Genomic DNA, 16,596 nt, shown 5'->3' with positions numbered 1-16,596 from the left:
GGAAGCAACAGTTATAACTGGAGATGGAACAACAGACTGGTTCCAAATAGGAAAAGGATATGTCAAGGCTGTATATTGTCACCCTGCTTATTTAACTTCTATGCAGAGTACATCATGAGAAACGCTGGGCTGGATGAAGCACAAGCTGGAATCAAGATTGCCCGGAGAAGTATCAATAACCTCAGATATGCAGATGACACCACCCTTATGGCGTGGTGAAGTGAAGAGGAACTAAAAAGCCTCTTGATGGAAGTGAAAGAGGAGAGTGAAAAAGTTGTCTTAAAGCTCAACATTCAGAAAACTAAGATCATGGCATCTGGTCCCATCACCTCATGGGAAATCAATGCGGAGACAGTGGAAACAGTGTCAGACTTTATTTTTTGGGCTCCAAAATCACTGCAGATGGTGACTGCAGCCATGAAATTAAAAGACGCTTACTTGTTGGAAGGAAAGTTATGACCAACCTAGACAGCATATTAAAAAGCAGAGACATTACTTTGCCGACAAAGGTTCGTCTGGTCAAGGCTATGGTTTTTCCAGTGGTCATGTATGGATGTGAGAGTTGGACTGTGAAGAAAGCTGAGCACTGAAAAATTGATGCTTTTGAACTGTGGTGTTGGAGAAGACTCTTGAGAGTCCCTTGAACTGCAAGGAGATCCAAGCAGTTCATCCTGAAGGAGATAAGTCCTGGGTGTTCATTGGAAGGACAGATGCTGAAGCTGAAACTCCAATATTTTGGCGACCTGATGCGAAGAGTTGACTCACTGGAAAAGACCCTGATGCTGGGAGGGATTGGGGGCAGGAGGGGAAGGGGATGACAGAGGATGAGATGGCTGGATAGCATCAGCGACTCGATGGGCATGAGTTTCAGTAAACTCTGGGAATTTGTGATGGGCAGAGAGGCCTGGCATGCTGCGATTCATGGGGTTGCAAAGAGTCTGACACGACTGAGTGACTGTACTGAACTGAACTGAACTGAAATCATCCCATACCTATGACTTTAAGACAATTGAGAGGATTTTTGGGAATCACAGGCTACTGTCACATTTGAATTCCCAGTTATGGGGAACTTGTCCGGCCTTTATATAAACTTATATCTGAAACTCAGCAGGCCCAAACTGACAAGCTGGTTTGGTTTCCAGATACTCAAAAGGCTTTTAAGGTTCTTCAAACTGCTCTACTGCAAGCTCCGGCTCTGAACTTGCCCACAGGATCAGAATTTAATTTGTTTGTCACTGAAAGAAAAGGTGTGGCCTTGGGAGTTTTGACACAACCCCGAGGGCCTCACCAGCAACCTATTTCTTATCTAAGCAGAGAATGAAATGTAATTTCACGTGGGTGGCCCCACTGCCTAAGAGTAATTGGGGCAGCGGCTTTATTAGCACCTGAAGCTTTAAAAATAATTAATGGATGAGACCTTACTGTACTGACTTCCCATGATGTGAGTGGAATCTTGAATTCTAAGGTTAATATTTGGATGACAGACAGTAGGCTTCTTAAATATTAGTCATTGTTGTTAGAAGGACCAGGAACTAAGCTTAAAGTTTGTGGAAATTTAAATCCTGCCACTTTCCTTTCTGGGAAGGAAAATGAAACACCTGATCACGATTGTTCCCAATTCCTAACTTTAAACTTTGCAGCTCGGGAAGATCTAATGAATACCCCATTAGACAATCCTGACATGGAAATATTTACTGATGGCAGTTCTTTTGTTTGGGATGGAAAGCATAAAGCAGGTTACACCGTGGTGACTGCTGAATAGGTTTTAGAAGCAAAATCTCTCCCCCAGGGAACCTGTGCTGAGTTAGTGGAGCTTGTGGATCTGACCCGAGCGCCAGAGTTAAGCAAAGGGCAGTGGGTAAATATTTACACTGATTCTAAGTATGCTTATTTGACTTTACATGCTCATGCTGCAATATGGAAAGAAAGACAGTTTAAAACAGCAACAGGAGTGCTGGCTTCCCCAGCACATATACTAAAATTGGAATAATACAGAGATTAGCATGGCCCCTGCGCAAGGATGACATGCAAATTAGTGAAGCACTCCATATTTTTAGCTCTTCAACAAATGCTAAAGGATCTTCTCTAGACAGGAAACACAGAAAGGTTGTACAATCGCGAACCCAAAACAACAAAGTAAATGGCAACAGGACCATACCTATCAATAATCACCTTAAATGTAAATGGATTGAATGCCCCAACCAAAAGACAAAGGCTGGCTAAAAGGATACAAAAACAAGACCCTTATATATGCTGTCTACAAGAGACCCACCTCAAAACAAGGGACACATATAGACTAAAAGTGAAGGGCTGGAAAAAAATATTTCATGCAAACGGAGACCAAAAGAAAGCAGGAGTCGCAATACTCATATCAGACAAAATAGACTTTCAAATAAAGGCTGTGAAAAGAGACAAAAAAGGACACTACATAATGATCAAAGGATCAATCCAAGAAGAAGATATAATAATTATTAATATATATGCACCCAACATAGGAGCACCACAGTATGTAAGGCAAATGCTAACGAGTATGAAAGAGGAAATTAATAGTAACACAATAATAGTGGGAGACTCTAATACCCCACTCACAACTATGGATAGATCAGCTAAACAGAGAATTAACAAGGAAACACAAACTTTAAATGACACAATGGACCAGCTAGACCTAATTGATATCTATAGGACATTTCACCCCGAAACAATCAACTTCATCTTTTTCTCAAGTGCACACAGAACCTTCTCCAGAATAGATAACATCCTTGGTCATAAATCTAGCCTTGGTAAATTCAAAAAAATTGAAATGATTCCAGTCATCTTTTCTGACCACAGTGCAGTAAGATTAGAACTCAATTACAGGAAAAAAATTATTAAAAATTCAAACATATGGAGGCTAAATAACACGCTTCTGAATAACCAACAAATCATAGAAGAAATCAAAAAAAGAAATAAAAATATGCATAGAAATGAATGAAAATGAAAACACAACAACCCAAAACCTATGGGACACTGTAAAGGCAATGCTAAGGGGAAGGTTCATAGCATTACAGGCTTACCTCAAGAAACAAGAAAAAAGTCAAATAAAGAACCTAACTCTACACCTAAAGCAACTAGAGAAGGAAGAAATGAAGAACCCCAGAGTTAGTAGAAGGAAAGAAATCTTAAAAATTAGGGCAGAAATAAATGCAAAAGAAACTAAAGAGACCATAGCAAAAATCAACAAAGCTAAAAGCTGGTTTTTTGAAAAAATAAACAAAATTGACAAACCGTTAGCAAGACTTGTTAAGAAACAAAGGGAGAAGAACCAAATTAACAAAATTAGAAATGAAAATGGAGAGATCATGACAGACAACACTGAAATACAAAGGATCATGAGACTACTACCAGCAGCTCTATGCCAATAAAATGGACAACTTGGAAGAAATGGACAAATTCTTAGAAAAGTATAACTTTCCAAAGCTGAACCAGAAAGAAATAGAAGATCTTAACAGACCCATCACAAGCAAGGAAATCGAAACTGTAATCAGAAATCTTCTAGGAAACAAAAGCCCAGGACCAGATGGCTTCACAGCTGAATTACCAAAAATTTAGAGAAGAGCTAACACCTATCTTACTCAAACTCTTCCAGAAAATTGCAGAAGAAGGTAAACTTCCAAACTCATTCTATGAGGCCACCATCACCCTAATTCCAAAACCAGACAAAGATGCCACAAAAAAAGAAAACTACAAGCCAATATCACTGATGAACATAGATGCAAGAATCCTTAACAAAATTCTAGCAAACAGAATCCAACAGCATATTAAAAAAATCATACACCATGACCAAGTGGGTTTTATCCCAGGAATGCAAGGATTCTTTAATATCCACAAATCAATCAATGTAATACACCACATTAACAAATTGAAAGATAAAAACCATATGATGATCTCAATAGATGCAGAAAAAGCCTTTGACAAAATTCAACATCCATTTATGATTAAAACTCTCCAGAAAGCAGGAATAGAAGGAACATACCTCAACATAATAAAAGCTATGTATGACAAACCCACAGCAAGCATTACCCTCAATGGTGAAAAATTGAAAACATTTCCCCTGAAATCAGGAACAAGACAAGGGTGCCCACTCTCACCGATACTATTCAACATAGTTTTGGAAGTATTGGTCACAGCAATCAGAGCGGAAAAAGAAGTAAAAGAAATCCAGACAGGAAAAGAAGAAGTGAAACTCTCGCTGTTCGCAGATGACATGATCCTCTACACAGAAAACCTTAAAAACTCTTCCAGAAAATTACTAGAGCTAATCAATGAATTTAGTAAATTTGCAGGACATAAAATTAACACACAGAAATCCCTTGCATTCCATACACTAACAATGAGAAAACAGAAAGAGAAATTAAGGAAATAATACCATTCACCATTGCAACAAAAAGAATAAAATACTTAGGAGTATATCTACCTAGAGAAATAAAGTCCTATACATAGAAAACCATAAAACACTGATGACAGAAATCAAAGAGGACACAAACAGATGGAGAAATATACCGTGTTCATGGATTGGAGGAGTCAATATTGTCAAAATGTCTATACTACCCAAAGCAATCTATAGATTCAATGCAATCTCTATCAAGCTACCAACGGTATTTTTCACAGAACTAGAACAAATAATTTCACAATTTGTATGCAAATACAAAAAACCTCGAATAACCAAAGTAATCTTGAAGAAAGAAGAATGGAACTGGAGGAATCAACCTGCCTGACTTCAGACTATACTACAAAGCTACAGTCATCAAGACAGTATGGTGCTGGCACAAAGACAGAAATATAGATCAATGGAACAGAATAGAAAGCCCAGAGATAAATCCACGCACCTATGGACACCTTATCTTTGACAAAGGAGGCAAGACTATACAATGGAAAAAAGACAACCTCTTTAACAAGTGGTGCTTGGAAAACTGGTCAACCACTTGTAAAAGAATGAAACCAGAACACTTTCTAACACCATACACAAAAATAAACTCAGAATGGACTGAAGATCTAAATGTAAGACCAGAAACTATAAAACTCCTAGAGGAGAACATAGGCAAAACACTCTCTGACATAAATCACAGCAGGATCCTCTATGAGTCACCTCCCAGAATATTGGAAATAAAAGCAAAAATAAACGAATGTGACCTAATGAAACTTAAAAGCTTTTGCACAATAAAGGAAACTATAAGCAAGGTGAAAAGACAGCTCTCAGATTGGGAGAAAATAATAGCAAACGAAGCAACAGACAAAGGATTAATCTAAAAAATATACAAGCAACTCCTGAAGCTCAATTCCAGAAAAATAAATGACCCAATCAAAAAATGGGCCAAAGAACTAAACAGACATTTCTCCAAAGAAGACATACAGATGGCTAACAATCACATGAAAAGATGCTCAACATCACTCATTATTAGAGAAATGCAAATCAAAACCACAATGAGGTACCATTACACACCAGTCAGGATGGCTGCTATCCAAAAGTCTACAAGCAATAAATGCTGGAGAGGGTGTGGAGAAAAGGGAACCTTCTTACACGGTTGGTGGGAATGCAAACTAGTACAGCCACTATGGAGAACAGTGTGGAGATTCCTTAAAAAACTGGAAATAGAACTGCCATATGACCCAGCAATACCACTTCTGGGCATACACACTGAGGAAACCAGATCTGAAAGAGACACGTGCACCCCAATGTTCACCGCAGCACTGTTTATAATAGCCAGGACATGGAAGCAGCCTAGATGCCCATCAGCAGATGAATGGATAAGGAAGCCCTGGTACATATACACCATGGAATATTACTCAGCCATTAAAAAGAATTCATTTGAATCAGTTCTAATGAGATGGATGAAACTGGAGCCCATTATACAGAATGAAGTAAGCCAGAAAGATAAAGACCATTACAGTATACTAACACATACATATGGAATTTAGAAAGATGGTAACGATAACCCTATATGCAAAACAGAAAAAGAGACACAGATGTACAGAACAGAATTTTGGACTCTGTGGGAGAATACGAGGGTGGTATGTTTTGGGAGAACTGCATTGAAGCATGTATATTATCTAGGGTGATACAGATCACCAGCCCAGGCTGGATGCATGAGACAAGTGCTCGGGCCTGGTGCACTGGGAAGACCCAGAGGAATCGGGTAGAGAGGGAGGTGGGAGGGGGGATCAGGATGGGCAATACTTTAAATCCATGGCTGATTCATGTCAATGTATGACAAAGACCACTACACTATTGTAATGTAATTAGCCTCCAACTAATAAAAATAAATGAAATTAAAAAAAAAAAAAACAGCAACAGGAGAACCTATTAAACATATCAGAGAGTTTGAGAGACTTTTAACTGCTATATATTGTCCTTAAAAAGTAGCTGTTCCGCATTGCTAAGGACACAATAGGGATGGGAGTAAAGTAGCTGAAGGTAATCAGCTGGCTGACTGTCAAGCCAGAAAAGCGGCACTTTAGGAAATCCCCTCATTACGGACGCCTTTCATCTGGACAGGTCTTGTGGAAGAGGAAAAACCACAATATACTGAGGAAGAATTAGAAAGAATGAGAAAAGAGGAGCAAAGATTACTGATGAAGGATGGTTACAGTCTGAGGATGGACGATTCCTGAAAGTGCTCAATAAAAAATTCTTAAGGGTTTACACCAGAATTTACATTTGGGTGCAGAGAGTATTTACTAGATGGCTTCTCGTTTGTTTGAAGGTAAAAATGTAATGAAAACTTTGAAGAACATTATCAAAAGGTGTGAGGTTTGTCAGAAAAATAACCCAAAGGCTGAAAAGCTAGAAAAATCTTGATTACAACGAAGTGGAAAGTATTGTGGAGAGAACTGGGAAATTGATTTTACTCATATGCCAAAAGCTAATGGGTATTCTTGCTTAAAAGTTTGGGTGGATACTTTTACTGGATGGATTGAGGCTTTTCCATGTCATAGTGAACAAGCTAAGGAGGTTATAAAGATTTTCATCCATGAAATTGTCCCCAGGTTTGGACTGCCACAGAGCCTTCAGAGTGATAATGGCTCCACCTTTAGAGCTGCTGTAACTCAGGGGATGTCTAAAGCTCTAGGAATAGAATATCACTTACACTGTCCCTGGAGACCCCAATCCTCAGGAAAGGCTAATGACATTATCAAAAGACATCTGCGCAAATTAACTCAAGAGACACAAGACAATTGGATTAAAGTCCTACCCATAGCTTTAACGAGGGCTCAAACTGCCCCAAAAAAGGAGGGACTGTCCCCCTTTGAATGTATTTATGGAAGGTTTTTCTTACTCACAGACATTGTTACAGACCCTGAAGCCTTGAAATTAACTAGTTATGTAACTCAGCTCTTAGCTTTTCAACAGACATTAACAGAACTCCGGGAGACTACTCCTGACCCAGCCTCTGAGTCAGGCAAGCCTCTGTTTGAGCCAGGAACTGAGGTCCTCATAAAAGCATTGGGGTCTGGGGGCCCACCCCTCGAGCCCCTCTGGGAAGGCCCTTACCACGTTATTCTTTCTTCTCCCACAGCTGTCAAAGTGCCAGGAATTGATTCATGGATACATCACACTTGAGTTAAGAGGTGGCACCCTGACCAGAACTAAGTGACTTCATTTTATGTCTTTACTTCCTATGCTCTGACTTTGTACTTTTCAGATAGGCCTGATAATCTATGTGAGCCTACTTCTGCTGACTCCAAAAACCCTGAGTCTGCCGTTTGATCCTCAAGACAATGCCTTCCTGTCCTGGGCTCACTCCTATGCTGCATTTAATAATCGGTCTAACTGCTGGGTCTGTGGAGCACTCCCCTCTTCATCAGTGGATGTCTTCCTGTGGTGGACACCTCCACTTCAAGGAAAAGACATTCTCCAAGTCCGCAAATACCTTCAACAACAATCATATGTGATGACTCTTCTTCATCTGATGACATCAAACAACCTTAAGATGAACTGATGTAACCATGGACACAATGTGACTTTTCACTTTGATTTAAACTTGGTTTAATGACTATTTTGCCTTACGTCTGTAACTGTATAAATGTATAATGGGATTTTCTAACCATCTAAAAGCTTTTAATTTACAATGGTTGTCTAAGCTCCTACGAGTGCCACAGCTTCCTCAAACTATTACGTGGGGCCCCTGGATCAGAGACCCTCAATATGAGGGTTAGGAGAATATGTTGCATCAACAACTTAGGGACCACACCTCTAAATAGCAGGAAGTAGTTATGGAATGAAAACGACACTCCTTTCTCTTGGCAAAATAATTCTCCTAAAAGAAAAAGGGGGAATGAGAGAGTCATTTCCTAGGCAGGTTGATAAGAAGTCTAGGGGTCCCCAAGGAGAGAGGGGTCTGGAATTCTCAAGAAGGAAGAAAGGACAAATTTTTTGTCCCTCTACATTCCTTAGGATTATATAACAATAATGTATCCTGCTTGAGGACAGTCTCTGGAAAAACCTTCAGGCTAATCCTGTTATCTTAAGGTGTAAATTATGGGAGTAGATCTAGTGAGGTCTTTACAACCTCCAGACATTCTTTTGATTCACTGTAATAACTAATTAGAGAGAATATAATTCCAGTGCTAACACTAGCAAGGGAGTACTCTTTCTGCCCCCTTCTGATGCCTATGTCAGAAACTTTCTATATCTCCTTTATACTTTAATAAAACTTTATTACACAGAAGCTCTGAGCGATCAAGCCTCATCTCTGGGCCCAGATTGAATTCTTCTCCTCTGGAGGCCGAGAATCCCAGCATCTTTGCATGTTCAACAACAACCTTTCACTGGGATAGATTGAAGGCGGGAGGAGAAGGGGATGACAGAGAATGAGATGGTTGGATGACATCACTGACTCAATGGACATGAGCTTGAGTAAACCCTGGGAGTTAGTGATGGACAGGGAGGCCTGGCGTGATGCAGTCCATGGGGTCTTAGAGTCAGACACAACTGAGTGACTGAACTGAACTGAACTGAGTGAAAGAAATAAAGGTGACACAAACAGATGGGAAAATATTCCATGTTCCTGGTTAGGAAGATTCAATATTGTGAAAATCACTATACTACAAAATGCAAGCTACAGATTCAATGTGATCCCTATCAAATTACCAACGACATTTTTCACAGAACTAGAACAAAAACTTTCACAATTCATATGGAAACACAAAAGACCCTGAATAACCAAAGCTGTCTTGGGAAAGAAGAATGGAACTGGAGGGATCAATCTTCCTGATTTCAGGTTATACTACAAAGCTACAGTCATCAGGACAGTATGGTACTGGCACAAAAACAGAAATATAGACCAATGGAACAAGATAGAAAGCCCAGAAATAAACCCATGCACCTATGGGTACCTTATTTTTGACAAAGGAGGCAAGAATATACAATTGGGCAAAGACAGCCTCTTCAATAAATGGTGCTGGGAAAACTGGACAGCTACATGTAAAAGAATGAAATTAGAGCACTTCCTAATACCATATACAAAGATAAACTCAAAATGGATTAAAGACCTAAATGTAAGACCAAAACTATGAAACTCTTAGAGAGTTTAGGCAGAACACTCAATTACATAAATCAAAGCAAAATCCTCTATTACCCACCTCCTAGAGTAGCAGAAATAAAACAAAAGTGAACAAGTGGGACCTGATTAAACTTAAAAACTTTTGCACAGCAAAGGAAACCATAAGCAAGGTGAAAAAACAACCTTCAGAATGGAGAAAATAATAGCAAATGAAACAACTGACAAAGGATTAGTTTCCAAAATATACAAGCAGCTCATATAACTCAATGCCAGAAAAACAAACAACCCAATCAAAAAGTGGGGAAAAGATCTAAACAGATATTTCTCCAAAGAAGACATACAGATGGCTAATAAACACATTAAAAGATGCTCAACATCATTCAGTATTAGAGAAATGCAAATCAAAACTATAATGAGATATCACCTCACACCCGTCCAAATGGCCATCATCAAAAAGTTTACAAAAAATAAATGCTGGAGAGGGTGTGGGAAAAGGGATCATTTTTGCACTGTTGGTGGGAATGTAAATTGATACAGCTACTATGGAAGATGGTGTGGAGATTCCTTAAAAAACGAGGAATAAAACCACCATATGACCCAGAAATCCCACTCCTAGGCATATACCCTGAGGAAACCAAAATTGAAAAAGACACATGTATCCCATTGTTCATTGCAGCACTATTTACAATAGCTAGAACATGGAAGCAACCTAGATGTCCATCGACAGATGAATGGATATAGAAGTTGTGATACATATTCACAATAGAAATTTTCTCAGCCTTAAAAAGGAATGCATTTGAGTCGGTTCTAATGAGGTGGATGAACTTAGAACCTGTTATACAAAGTGAAGTGAGTCAGAAAGAGAAAGATAAATATCGTATTCTAACACATATATACAGAATCCAGAAAAATGGTACTGAAGAATTTATTTACAGGGCAGCAATGGAGAAACAGACATAGAGAATAGACTTATGGACATGGGGAGAGGGGAGGAGAGGGTGAGATGAATGGAAAGAATAACATGGAAACTTACATTACCATATGTAAAATAGATAGCCAATGGGAATTTGCTGTATGACTCAGGAAAATCAAACAGGAGCTCTGTATCAACCTAGAGGGGTGGGATGGGGAGGGAGACGGGAGGGAGGTTCAAAAGGGAGGAATTATATGTGTGCCTATGGCTGATTCATGTTGAGGCTTGACAGAAAACAGAATTCTGTAAAGAAATTATCTTTCAATAAAAAATAAATTAATAAAAAAGTAAAATCAAAATAACTGATTATAGAATCAATTACACCTACAAAATACCTTCACAGCAACACCTAGATTCATGTTTGCATAACTGAGAACTATAGACTAGTCAAGTTATAAAATAAAACTGACCTTCACAAGGGGAGGATTATTAATCATCAGTGACACTGAGATCCCTTAATGAAGATGTGAATGAAGTTCTTTTCATGTATATCCTGCATCCATTTAACAGTTTGAAGTTAAGTCTGAAAAAAAATTTTCTTTCATATGTAGTATATAGGGAAATAATTTTCTCAGCTTAGTGTCCTTGACTGGGTCTTTAACAAAATTACTCCATTTGGGTCATTCAGGGCTTTTGAAGTCAATTATTGACTAGGGGATGCAGTGAACAGATGAGGCCTGGGGGACATTTTGCAGAGTCACTTGTGCCCTGACAGGGGAAATATATAAACTGGAACATATCAATTTTCTCTTATTGAAAGGTAAATCAGAATCAAAATCACCCACATGATAATCAAAGAGATAGACAAGTTTTGTCCCCTTCCCCAGAATCAATCCAGGGTGCTTTTTCCGGGTGACTCAGTTTTAAGATAGACTAATCCTCTAAATAAGAGAAGAGATTCCCCCCCAACCCCCATAGCTAGCATACTCTCAACAGTGGAAAGAAGAAAGCATCTCCTCTAAGATCAAGAACAAGACAAGGATGTCCACTCTCATCACATCTCAGCATAATTTTCAAAGTCTTAGCCAGAGCAATCAGACAAGAAAAAGAAATAAAAGTATTCAAAATTGGAAAGGAAGAAGTGAAAGTGTTCTTCTCAGATGACATGATATTATACACAGAAAATCCTAAAAACACCACCAGAAAACTTCTAGAACTCATCACTGAATTTGGTAAAATCGCAAAACCCAAAATTAATGTACAGAAATTTCGTGCACTTCTATACACTAATAGCAAACTATCAGAAAGGGAAATTAAGTAAATAATCCAATTTACTATTACATAAAAAAACAAAAACAAAAACAAAACCTAGGAACAGACCTACCTAAGAAGACCTATACTTGGCAAACTGTAAGACACTGATGAAAGAAAGAGATGACAGAAACAGATGGATAGATACTCTGTGTTCTTGGACTGGAAGAATCAATATTGTTAAAATGACCATAATACCCAAGGCAATCTACAGACTCATGCAAAATGACCATAATACCCAAGGCAATCTACAGACTCATGCAATACTGTCTAAATACCAATAGCATTTCTCATAGAACTAGAACGAATAATTAAAAAATTTGTATGGAAACACAAAAGACCCCGAAGAATTTTCAAAATAATCTTAAGGAAGAAGAACAGAGCTGGAGGAGTCAAACTTACTGACTTCAGACTATACTACAAAGCTACAGTAATCAAAATAGCATGACACTGGCATGAAAACGGACACATAGATCAATGCAACAGAATTGAGAGCCTAGAAATAAACTCATGCACTTATGATCAATTAATCTACAACAAAAGAGGCAAAAATATACAATGGAGAAAAAGTCTCCTCAATAAGTGGTGCTGAAAAAACTGGGCATCTATATGTAGCAGTGAAGTGAAAATTGCTCAGTCGTGTCTGACTCTTTGTGACTCCATGGACTATTCAGTCCATGGAAATCTCCAGGCCAGAATACTGGAGTGGGTAGCCTTTCCCTTCTCCAGGGGATCTTACATGTAAAAGAATGAAATTAGAACATCCTCTAACATCACATTAAAAAATAAGCTCAAAACGGGTTACAGACCTAAACAGACTACTGAGTATTACAAAAACATAGCCAGAACACTGACATAAATTGCCACAATATTGTTTTGGATCTGTCTCCTAAAATAAAGGAAACAAAGGCAAAAACAATCAAATGGGAGCTAATTAAACCCAGAATTTGCACAGCAAAGGAAACCATCAACAAAGTGAAAAGCCAACCTAGAGAATGAGAAGAAATGTTTGCAAATGATAGGACTGATAAGGGATTAATATCCAACATATATAAATGGCTCATGCAACTCAACATCCAAAAAAGAAAAATCCCAATTTAAAAATGAGCAGAAGAACTGAATAGACATTTTTCTTTTCTTTAAAAAAAATATTTATTTGGCTTCTCTGGGCCTTAGCTGCAGCATGCAGAATCTTCAACTTTCATTGCAGCAAGTGAGATCATTTTAGCTGTAATATGCAGGCTCTTTTAGTTGCAGCATGTGAACTCTTAGTTGTGGCATGTGGATCCTTGCCCACATGAGATCAAATCCTTGCCCCCTGTACTGGGAGCAGGGAGTCTCAGCCAGTGGACCACCAAGGAAGTCCCTGAATAGACATTTTTCAGGAAAAATGCGTATAGCTAATGGATAGAAGAGAAGAGAGTCAATATTGCTAATTATCAGACAAATGCAAATGAAAATCATAATGAGATATCACCTCATACTTGTCAGAATTGCTATCATCAAAAAGAACACAAATAACAAATGTTGGTGAGGATGTGGGGAAAAGGGAACCTGTATATACTATTGGCAGGAATGTAGACTGGTGCAGCCACTGTGAAAAACAGTATAGAAGTTTCTGAAAAAAATTGAAAATAGAACTACTGCATAACTCAACAATTCCACTTCTGGATATATTTTCAAAAACACCCCAAAATACTAATTTGAAAGACACATGTACAATGTACATAGCAATGTTATTTATATAATTGCCAAGAAATGAATACAACTGAAGTGTCTAAGGTGAATGGATAAAGTATATATATATGTATATATATATATATATATATATATATATATATATATATATATATATATATATATATATGTAGTGGAATACTCAGTTCAATTCAGTTCAGTTCAGTCACTCAGTCGTGTCCGACTCTTTGCGACCCCATGAATCGCAGCACGCCAGGCCTCCCTGTCCATCACAAACTCCTGGAGTTTACTCAAACACATGTCCATCGAGTCGGTGATGCCATCCAGCCATCTCATCCTCTGTCGTCCCCTTCTCCTCCTGCCCCGAATCCCTCCCAGCATCAGGGTCTTTTCCAATGAGTCAACCCTTCGCATGAGGTGGCCAAAGTATTGAAGTTTCAACTTCAGCATCAGTTCTTCCAATGGACGACCAAGAAGTACCCAGCCATAAAAGGAATAGAAATTTGCCATTTTCAGCAATGTGAATGGACATGGAGAGTAAGAATGTATTGTAAAACACAGGGAATACAAGAAATATTTTATAATAACTATAAATGAAGTATAACGTTTAAAATTGTTGGTCAGAATATTGTATACCTGTAACATACATACTATTATACAGCAACTATTACATCAATTTAAAAAATAACTTAAAAAATCTATTATCTCTTGTATGTGGAAGAGTTTCACAGTATATTCTTATCTGTCATAGGCATATACTTCATTTTGCCAAGTATAAATATTTGCAAAAAATTCAGACCAACTTGAAAATCCTATGCAGTTCAGAAAGCTCTAAGAAGTCAGATGGCTTTTTTTCTTTTCTTTAAAAAAAATTATTTATTTTAATCGGAAGCTAATTACTTTACAACATTGTGGTGGTTTTTGTCATACATCAACATATGTCCCCCCATCCTGAACACCCCTCCCACCACCCTCCCCTCCCCATCCCTCTGGGTTGTCCCAGCGCACTGGCTTTGGATACCCTGTTTCATGCATTAAACTTGTAATACTGGTCATCTATTTTACATATGGTAATATACATGTTTCAATGCTATTCTCTCAAATCATCCCACCCTTGTCTTCTCCCACATAGTCCAAAAGTCTGTTCTTTATATCTGTGTCTGTTTTGCTGTCTTGCCTATAGGGTCATCATTTACTGTCTTTCTAAATTCCATATGTATGTGTCAATATACTGTATTGGTGTTTCTCTTTCTGACTTACTTCACTCTGTATAATAGGCTCCAGTTTCATCCACCTCATTAGAAGTGACTCAAATGCATTCTTTTTTATAGCTGAGTAATATTCCATTGTGTATATGTACCACAACTTCCTTATCTATTCATCTGCCGATGGACATCTAGGTTGCTTCCATGTCCTAGCTATTGTAAACAGTGCTGCAGTGAACATTGGGGTACATGAGTCTCTTTCAATTTTGGTTTCCTTGGGATGTATGCCCAGCAGTGGTATTTCTGGGTCATATGGCAGTTCTATTTCCAGTTCTTTAAGGAATCTCCACACTGTTCTCCATAGTGGCTGTACTAGTTTGTATTTCCACCAAGAGTTTAAGAGGGTTGCCTTTTCTCCATACCCTCTCCATCATTTATTGTTTGTAGGCTTTTTGATGGCAGCCATACTGACCAGTGTGAAATGGTATCTCATTGTGTTTTTTAATTTGAGTTTCTCTGATAATAACTGATGTTGAACATCTTATCATGTGTTTATTAGCCATCTGTATGTTTCCTTTTCATACTGTTCGTGGGGTTCTCAAGGCAAGAATACTCAAGTGGTTTGCCATCCCCTTCTCCAGGGGACCACATTTTGTCAAAATTCTCCACCATGACCCATCCGTCTTGGGTGGCCTTACATGGCATGTCTCATAGTTTCATTGAGTTAGACAAGGCTGTGGTCCATGTGATCAGTTTGATTAGTTTTTTGTGATTGTGCTTTTCATTCTGTCTGCCCTCTGATGGATAAGGATAAGAGGCTTATGGAAGCTTCCTGATAGGAGAGACTGACAATGGGGGAAACTGGGGAACTATACAAAAAAGATCTTCATGATCCAGATAGCCACAATCGTGTGATCACTCACCTACAGTCAGACATCCTGGAATGTGAAGTCAAGTGGGCCTTAAGAAGCATCACTACTAGCAAAGCTAGTAGAAGTGATGGCAGTCCAGTTGAGCTACTTCAAATCCTAAAACATGATGCTGTGAAAGTGCTGCACTCAATATGCTGCACTCAAATTTGGATAACTCAGCCATGGCCACAGGACTGGAAAAGGTCAGTTTTCATTCCAATCCCAAAGAAAGGCAATGCCAAAGAATGTTCAAACTACTGCACAGTTGCACTCATCTCACACACTTGGCTTTCAGTTCAGTTCAGTCACTCAGTCGTGTCCGGCTCTTTGCCACCCCATGAATCGCAGCATACCAGGCCTCCCTGTCCATCACCAGCTTCGAGAGTTTACTCAAACTCATGCCCATCGAGTCGGTGATGCCATCCAGCCATCTCATCCTCTGTCGTCCCCTTCTCCTCCTGCCCCCAATCCCTCCCAGCATCAGGGTCTTTTCCAATGAGTCAACTCTTCGCATGAGGTGGCCAAAGTACTGGAGTTTCAGCTTCAGCATCAGTCCTTTAGTTCATTTTAAAATCCAACCATTTAATAAATCAGACTGAGGAATTCCATGGTGGAATTCTCTGGTTAGGACTCAGCACTTTTACTCCAAGGGCCCAAGTTTGATCCGTGGTTGGGGAATGAAGATCCCACAAATTGCACACTGTAGCTAAAAAAATAATAATTAAAAAATAAAAAACAAGATAGCCTGAGTTCGTGCTAGGGAAGTGAATATGTCTTGTCAATCTCCTTGACTGTCAGATGTCACTATTGATAAAGTGACTAACTAATTGCCTGAATTAATTCTTATGATTCTGATTTGATTCTCAGTAAGATAGCCTTTGTATATTCTAGTTTATATATTTGTCCTCTCAAGGCACATAAATGAGTATAAAATGTTTACCAAACCACATCTAAAATTCAAAGTTGGTTCTTCAGATCAGGATTGTGGATAATTTATCTGTTTTAGAAAATGGTTCTAA

At 38.6% G+C, this 16,596-nt stretch overlaps 1 non-coding gene across 1 annotated transcript; it reads left to right on the top strand.

Annotated features, from left to right (window-relative positions):
* The first annotated feature begins 1,951 nt into the window (after positions 1 to 1,951).
* LOC136150377 (U6 spliceosomal RNA) lies at positions 1,952 to 2,055 on the top strand. The gene has a single exon (XR_010659811.1). It is a non-coding gene; the product is annotated as a U6 spliceosomal RNA (small nuclear RNA).
* Positions 2,056 to 16,596: the final 14,541 nt, after the last annotated feature.

This window comes from Muntiacus reevesi, chromosome 18 (assembly GCF_963930625.1).
Source record: "Muntiacus reevesi chromosome 18, mMunRee1.1, whole genome shotgun sequence".
NCBI classification, from domain to species: domain Eukaryota; kingdom Metazoa; phylum Chordata; class Mammalia; order Artiodactyla; family Cervidae; genus Muntiacus; species Muntiacus reevesi.
The sequence above is the reverse complement of the archived record's forward strand: the minus strand, read 5'-3'. Positions and strand labels throughout refer to the sequence as shown.